The 8,631-nt window shown below is 29.7% G+C and overlaps 1 protein-coding gene across 1 annotated transcript in view; it reads left to right on the top strand.

Annotated features, from left to right (window-relative positions):
- The window catches only part of LOC106462456 (F-box/SPRY domain-containing protein 1-like), a 43,136-nt gene extending 38,117 nt beyond the window's left edge, over positions 1–5,019 (top strand). Inside the window, exon 3 of the mRNA XM_013922377.2 lies at positions 1,023–5,019. The gene's annotated coding sequence lies outside the window, so the exon portion shown is untranslated. The remainder of the gene's footprint in view (positions 1–1,022) is intronic.
- Positions 5,020–8,631: the final 3,612 nt, after the last annotated feature.

Genomic DNA, 8,631 nt, shown 5'->3' with positions numbered 1-8,631 from the left:
AAATCCAGATGCACCAAATCTATACCCTTACCCTCATCTACATAAGCAGTAACCTTTTTGAAAAATCTTCAAAGATTTGTAACGCAAGATTTTCTCTTAGTGAAACCATGTTGACTATCCAATAAAATTCTAAACTTTGTTAAATGACTTTGCAAAGCATCTTTTAACAGAATTTCCAAAATTTTTCACACAACTGATGATATGAAGTCAGTGTTGAAATATTGTTCATGCAGTTAGGTCTACAACTTACAAGTGAACGTGATTGTAGAAACATTTTAGAAAATAAAGAAAAATTAAACTAATTTGTTATTGCTATATGGATTGGACTTTTAATTATTTAATTACTAAATAATTTTTAAAAAATCTGCCCAATGATAGGACACTTTATAATAAAGTGATTAACTATCGTAATTAATACTTAACTTTACTCATTGTGTTCTGTCATAATTAAGTCTTTTTTTTTTCACTGTGATCAACAAGGGCTTTATATTCTTCACAAGTTAAAGAGCTTATTTCCTGAAATTATAATTAAGAGAAAAGATAAGGACATGATTGTCAACCCAGTGTGTGTTATTACTGTATCATAAGTATCAATAGTAGAAGGAATTAAATTACCTTTAAATTTCTTAGCAGACATAGAAACGAAAGCAGTTGCTTCAGTTATCAATCTTTAATTATTTAGGTGAAATTAATAGTAGTTTCAGTACTAATTATTGTTAATTTTTTATTACAAGATAACATGGGGATTTTAATGTATCTTTTATCATCTCACCTATATCTTTGCCATGGTTATTAACCTATACAATCATCTAAGTTTGATTATTAATCGTTATTGTTTTAATAACTAGATTTAATAACTAGTAATTTGCATCTAGTGATAAAGAAAGGAGAAAAAGTAGTTGCTAATAAGTAGACTTATTAGGTGATCATGTACTCTACTAACCATGACAATGACTCATAACCATTCAGAACAGCCTTAATGGAAGTACCTTATCTGTATATTAACATATTTTTCATTTCAGATCTACAAGTGCTACAGCCATCCATATCACTCCAGGTCGTACCTGAAGTACATCCTAATCTGCCTTCGTGGTCCAACTTGATCTGTGCATCTTTGTTTTACTAATATCATGACTACATACTGATGTTTGCTGAAACATGAAAAATTTGACTTGGTATCAACAAATCTCATGTCAATACTACAGTGTGTTTCCACTTCCACTTTGAACTCCATATATATTTTATACAGTTGGAACATCATTATTGAAGATTTGTGAAAAGACTTCAGTGGAGTAAAGTGGAATACAAATGATGGCACCACAATTCAGAAGTAGACTAAAGAGAGATATGACCAGCATTTTCTCCACAAATATAGCAGAACTCACAAAGTGTAACTAAAACCTTCTACTTAGGTTACGTATTACAGTATATACCTTTGAACGTAACATGACAAGAAAAATTTTGAATTGAACAAAGAACAACTATATTGATTTTGTTACAGCAATTTCATGTTTTAGGTTTTATGCTTTCAAATTTCTTGATCTGCTTAGTGATGTGATACATTTGTGCATTTTCCAGTGTTCATTTATTTATTCTTGGGAATTTAAAATTTTGTTGAAGTTTAAACATTGGCACAGGCATAGCAGTGAAGGATTCAAGTTTCAAATACTCTAACTAGTACTTTATTTTATTTATTGTTGATGTTGTAAGATTGATTCCAACAAAAGTAAACAAAAATATTAACTGATTATTAGCATTATGGATGTATTCTTGAGAGAATGATTTCTACATCTTATGATACAGATGTCATAAGTATGAAAGAGGTAAAGACCTATTTTACTTTTTTTTAATAAGTTTGTAAAGACACATCACTGACTTACTGGAGTGATTGAACAATTAGGAATGTTTTCAACATCTCTGTTCTAAAACACATTAAGCTTACATGTGTATAGATCATTGACCCCTAAAGAATGCATGAAACTGTAAGGCAAATTTCATAACAATTGTACTAATAATTAAAATGAAACAATACTTTTTCAAGCCTTGTATTTATCCCTTTTAGTTTTTGTTTATTTGCAAAACACAACCAAAGTTGTGCACATAATGACTGTTGTAAGATGTTTAAAAATGTACAAAGGAAAGAAATATTACTATACAGCGTAAACGGTGATAAGAGAAATAACTTCAAAACTTAACAAAAGAAAGGTGTGTAACAGATGAAAAAAAAAAACTAGTAGAAGGGCTTGAACATTTTCAGCTATTAAAGTAGATGGAAAAGTCCCAAAGTATATATATTTTTCTTCATATATTTAAAAAAACAGTGAAGTTTTCTTTCCTACATAGCTTTTTGATCGTGACTTGAAGGTGGTACTTAATTGTTGATCCATCCATTCCTCTTCTGACTTTACCAAAGAATACAAAAGTCTGATTTTTTAAATTTGAAAAAGCATGCTTATCTAGTGTACAGCTACTATAAATACACATGTATAAATGTATTTTTTCCTGTTGTAGTGAATATCATGAGAGATCATCATTTCTAAGTTTATTTAAACAATAGCATTATCTTTGAATGTACAGTTATACACTTTCAGCCATATGGACAGCATACAGTCATGAAAACTAGGAAAATACTGGTTGATATTTGAAGAAGTATCTTTTTACAGTACTACTGGTTTTTTGTTTTGTTTTTCGTAAATATACAGTCATACTGTTACCATTTAGCTATTTCTTACTTGAAACAAAAATAAATTTATAAACAGTAGGATGAGCATAGAATATATGTGTTCCCTTGCTAAAAAAGACATGTTCCACATTTTAACCTTGCTGGTATATGTGCTCCCTCTATTGAACTTTGGACTTCTACTTGAATATCCTCACAATATAAAACTTTATGTAACTCATAAATTACCAACACCTACACATTGATAAAAAAAAGTGATTTTTCATCTCCAGAATTAAATAAACACAATGTATTATAGAATATAAAAAATCTCAATATCTTTAAAATTAGCACATTCTCAGACTTAAGAGTAGTAAAACTCTGGCAGCTGTTTCCATTTTTTTTATATTTACTTTCAAAAGAAAGTCCTGTAAAAAAAAAGCTTTATGAATACATGTTCTGTGAAGAGTGTAGAGGAACTAATTTAAATTTTTTGCTTATAAACTCTTGCAAGGTAGCTAGTAGTAAAATAAAATATATATACACCATATCTGTTACTGAATTTTTATACACTGAAAAATGTTTTTTCCAGTTATTGATGATGTTTTTTTTTTGTGTGTGTATGTACTACATGTGAGATTCTAAATAAGAAGGATATTCCAGAAAGAAGGTTGAACTTAGAGCAAAACAAGAAGTAGATTTGTCATTACCATGATTTTTGTAACTAAAAGTTGATAATATGTTGTGAAGAACAAATAAACTACCTTGTAAAAATGTTACTGACATAATTAAAACCTATGCAGTTTAAAAGGGTAAATCATTAATTAAATACATCGTATACCAGAGATGGGCATGATTGCTTGATCTTATGGAAGTGGTTGTTAATTTTGATCTTTGAAGATTTTGTTTTTGTTCTCATATTAAGATATTCATTCATTTTTAGACAAATTTACTGTGAATCCTAACCCTAATTTTAAGTTAATGCTCTGTGCAACATCTCATGCTTCTATTTGTGTATGCCATGCTCAATTGAAACAGCAGATTTCTTCAGAACCAGCAAGAGTAGCTATACTGGTATGTATCAGCAAATGTCGCATGCATTACCCTTGAAGTGCTGTTATGGGCATAACCACTTAAAATGTGCCAGAGTTATCAGTGTTAAATACCAGTACTTATGCTACAGTTATAAAAATGACTTCTACCCATGAAGATTTTATTTAAGTTAATACAAAGTCTTAGAATGTTAAGAATGACAAAACCCAAAAATTAGAAAACATTTTCAAATTTAAAACCACGAGAACGTTTTTGAAAGAAGAAACAAATGTAAAAACAATATAATTTTAGTCTATTCTGGATTTGCAGACTAAGAATATTTATAACTGTAAGGCCATATAATTTTAATTTACTCAGTGTTAGAATACACATGTACAGACATAAGGGATGAAATGCAAGTAGAAAAGATTCTTGCCTTTATGGAATTAGAACACATTCTATGTACATGAAGAAGAAATTCATGATCTTCAGGCTGCTGAAGATAACAACATAGATTTAGTATAAATTGCTTAATTGTAAAACACAGTAAACATCCTAAAACCGAGTAATGATTAGAATAACAAAGCATGGAGCTAATTGAGCTTAAAGTAAGAAGATACTCACAACTTAGACAAAAGTTATATGCCTCACAAAATTTGACTTGCACATAGAATCAAGTAGGCTTAAAACTATGACCACACATCTGAACCAAATCAAGGTTAAATGTTATTTTTTCAAAGTTAAGATTATATTTCCTTTGTGAATTTAATTAATTAGTTTTTGTTCTTTTGTGTAAAAGGTAGTCTTGGTTGTATATAAACATGGCATATTGAAGGTTCTACTGTGACCAGAATGTCTCTTTTAATGACTTTTTGTTTTGGTATTTAAAAATGTGCAAATCAATAGTTTTAATTTCAGTAAAATGTTTAGTAAGATTCAAATTGTGTAGATATCCTTAAGATGTTTTCTGTTATAAAATTGAAGTCTGGTTGCTAGATTGTTCAGATCTTCATGATTATTTACACCTTTGCCTTCAAGTTGATTAATTAAATGAATTATTTTGCTGCATTAACTATGTGGTATAGATAAGTTTATTTTTGTTTAAAACTCGCATAATTTTTATGATGTATGATGGTATTACGTTTAAGTATGTCTCATCATAGAGATACCCACAATTAGTGTTGCTGAAACTCACTTTTCATGACAGTGTTTTTCCGTTATGTAGTTATTTTGTTTTTTTTCTGATCTTATTACTCAGGATATTGAAATTAAATAATGAAGTAAAAATGATCACAAAATAAATTTTTATATGGATGTTAATGTGTAACTTTTCTGTATTATCTCCTTGAATATCTGAGCTAGTTAGCAGACAGATCAAATTTTGAGGGAAGCATTTCAATATTTTTTTATAATTTCAAATTACTTAATAAATTATTTACTTTGGCATCTTCTATTTTACACTTCTAATGTTTCTGTGAGTAACAGATATTTTGTCAAGTTTTCTAGGATTCCTCTTTTACAATTGACAGTTTGATATCCATTTTAAAACTTAATTTACATTAACTTACTTCTGTACTGTAATAGCTTTCACAAACATTTTCACTGTCACACTAAACTTAGCTTCTACCACTCTCTCTTCTTCTTGTGTCTGGGTAAACTTTAACACTGTACATTAATCAGGCTTTACCTTTCATCTTGTAGGTCTATTGTACACCTGTATTCCTAATTTTCTTTGATCTTTAATGATGCTTTTGTTTTTAGTCAACTAATTTGTTTAATGTATTTATATTGCATTTCTGCATTCCATATTTCTAAAAATAATTTATTCTGTTCCTAGTTTTATGTTCGCCTTCCTGTTTTTTTTATATACCTTGCAGGCTTCTCTTTAGTCATGTCAAATAATGTACAATAAATTTATTGTTTACAGACTATTTAATACTTGTTTTTCCACTTTTCTCTTTCATTGTATTTTCTTTCTTAACTGGGAAATTCTCAAGGGTCGGATTTTACTAAGAAAACTTCCTTGTCACCTTTAAGCCTTCATTTTTTGAAACTTTAGTCATCAGAACTGTGTGATGCACAGTATACGTTCTAATGGTTGTTTCACTTTTAGAGTGGATACTTTGATTTAGGTGTAAACTTTGCATATTTGATTTTCTTCCATCTAGTTTGGGAAGATTGTTTTCTAATGCTTGCATTCTGTTAGACATTACACCTGTTTCTTCAAATTTATAGTGGATTATGGGTTGTCTGATTTTCTCCTTTTTTTTTTCCAGATTTCTGTGCTAGCAGAGGCTTTGCTTATCATTGGGTATTTGTCCTTCCTCTTGTAGGGTTCTTTGCATTGATAGATTTTGGCAGGAATTGCTCCTGCATTTTGTTTTATCCACAGGCAATTAAATTTCATGTTCATAGTGTCCAAAGAATTTGTATATTCTTCTTACTGTAAGTTTTAGACAATCTTCATCTTGGTTATTCTCTTCTATCTTTAACCCTGTTCATTTTCAAAACCCTTTTCTGCCTGATACACCTTTGTAGACAGACTTGCTCTTTTAAGTTTAATACCAATCATCCATGTTATTTTTTGTTCATAGGATATAAAAATGTTGGTAGTTTTGTTATATCATATTCATAATCTTTATTATAGAAACTGTGTATTGCTCTTTTCGGAGAGATCCAGTGTTTGGAATCTATGTCTGAAAACTTCTTTACTTGCTTTGAGACCAGTGAGGTTTTAATTGGTGTGTTACAATTCTATTAATGTTGTGGACTTGTAATTTCTGTGACATTTTATGTAGCTTTTAAGCTGGATGTTCCCTGTATAATTTAGAAAGTTTGTTGGATAACACCAAGGCTATATCTATTCATCAAACCTACATCATTGCATGCGTGTCTGCTGCAGTTTCTTTGTTGAGAGGTCAAGTTGGAGACATCTTCTCTGTTCCATTACCCTTCTTATCTAGAAGACCATTATTATTTGTACCTTCTTTTGTTTCATTTGTTTTTCTTTGCAGGCACTGCATTTTCTTCCTATATATATTTTCCCTTCAACTTTTATTTGTTACTGGCATGAGGTAAACCTTGTTCTAGCTTGTATACAGTTGTTTCTTTTTAATTATTTTTTTTTCAGGAAAAAGTTACAATCTTTACTCAGGCATTTCTTTCATTTCCCAAACTGAGGCTTAGTTGGTGAATAATTGGATGGTTTCATCCATTATCGTTTTTCACCCTTCACATTTCTGATTTGTTATGCCCCTGATCTCTGATTATTTCCAGATTAGACAATTTGTTGTTATTTGATCTGTGGTGTTTAGGGTGATTTACATTTCTGGGTTGTTCTGCCCCTGATCTCTGTGTGATTATTATTATATTTCCAGATTAGACAGTTTTCTGTTCTCTAGGGTGATCTATTGAGCAATGTTTTTGAAGGTTTTTTTCACAAATTAAATATGAGTTGGAAAGATTTTCACATCACATTCTATCATGTTGCTATTTTCCTTGCATCTATGGCTAATTCTCTTTTTGTGAAGGCTCTGTAGACAATAACCAACCTCATTATTTCATGTTCACCACTTGTTATTCTGAACACTTGAGAGATCTGTTAGATAGAACAGTATGAATGTGACATTACAGAATGATCAATAGTGATGTCTTTGAGTAATTGAAACAAATGCAGAAGAAAGCTATTTCAAAAGATAGAGATATATTTTTAAAATTCATTTTAATTGTAAAATCGTTTGTCTAAAAGAAACAAAATTACCATGTTGTTTATTTGGCTTCTTGCTAAGGTTTGTTATTAATTGGTTTTCATAGAAAATGTTTAAATATTTCATGTATTATGGTTAAATTAACCATTTACAACAGATAATTTGGTTAATTTTCTTTATTATAGACCATTTTTCCAGAAGTACAAGCTCATATATAAATTTCCTGGTCAACTCCCTTTTTTCACATATGATTTTATATATTATTAAATAAAGTTTCTAAGCCATAGGCAGATTTCAAGCCAAAATTTTCATTGATTGCCAGGAAAAAAGCTTACTTAACAAATGCCCAAACTTATGGGTTTAGTTTTGTCAGTCATCATGTTGTTATTGTTAGTATTGTTTCTAAGTTGTAATTTCTGGAATTTGTTACATATAATGTATGTTGGTGTGAGACTATAGATCAACTAACTTAAAACATATTTGTGATATTTTTAATAGTAAAATATTATTTTAAGTAACTTCAAGTATTATTTTGATTACACTTGTTATTGTACGTTAGCCAAAACAGCTTACACACATATTAGCCAGTTATATTGATTTACCTGAAAAGGAAACGGTTAAAAGCAGTTCATATTTCTCCAGGTTATTTGCTACCAGTGTTAAAGCCATTCTTAAATTTTAAACTTAAGGTTGAAGTAGAATATCCCTGTTTATAATTTAAGGTGGAGATATATGTATCTTTGTGTGCTCTATAGAGCTGGGCAATTAGTAAAATTTCCTAATCAATTAATCATTGGGCTAATTAACCAACATCAGTCACATAATTGATTATTGTCACATGAGACTTGGATAGGTGAAGTACTTAAAAATGGTAACAATTGGAAACACTGATTTTGGTTAATTATTTGTGTATGTATGGCATTAATTGATTAAATTGAACAGCCTTGAATTAATCAAAAATATTAATGAGAAATCATTCATGATGTTAGAAAAACACGTAGGTTCAAGAAGTCTTGATAGAAATAAATAAAAACCCTATAACCCCGAGCACTTTTGAAAGGTCTACCTTTTGAAAGTGTTCAGGTTATAGGGTTTTTATTTATTTCTATCAAGACTTCTTGAACCTACGTGTTTTTCTAACATCATGAATGATTTCTCATTAGAAATAAATAAAAACCCTATAACCTGAACACTTTCAAAAGGTAGACCTTTCAAAAGTGCTCGGGGTTATAG

The sequence above is a fragment of the Limulus polyphemus genome, unplaced genomic scaffold (assembly GCF_000517525.1).
Source record: "Limulus polyphemus unplaced genomic scaffold, Limulus_polyphemus-2.1.2 Scaffold1170, whole genome shotgun sequence".
Taxonomy (NCBI): Eukaryota; Metazoa; Arthropoda; class Merostomata; order Xiphosura; family Limulidae; genus Limulus; species Limulus polyphemus.
Note: the sequence above shows the minus strand (reverse complement) of the source record. Positions and strands in the feature narration are given on the sequence as shown.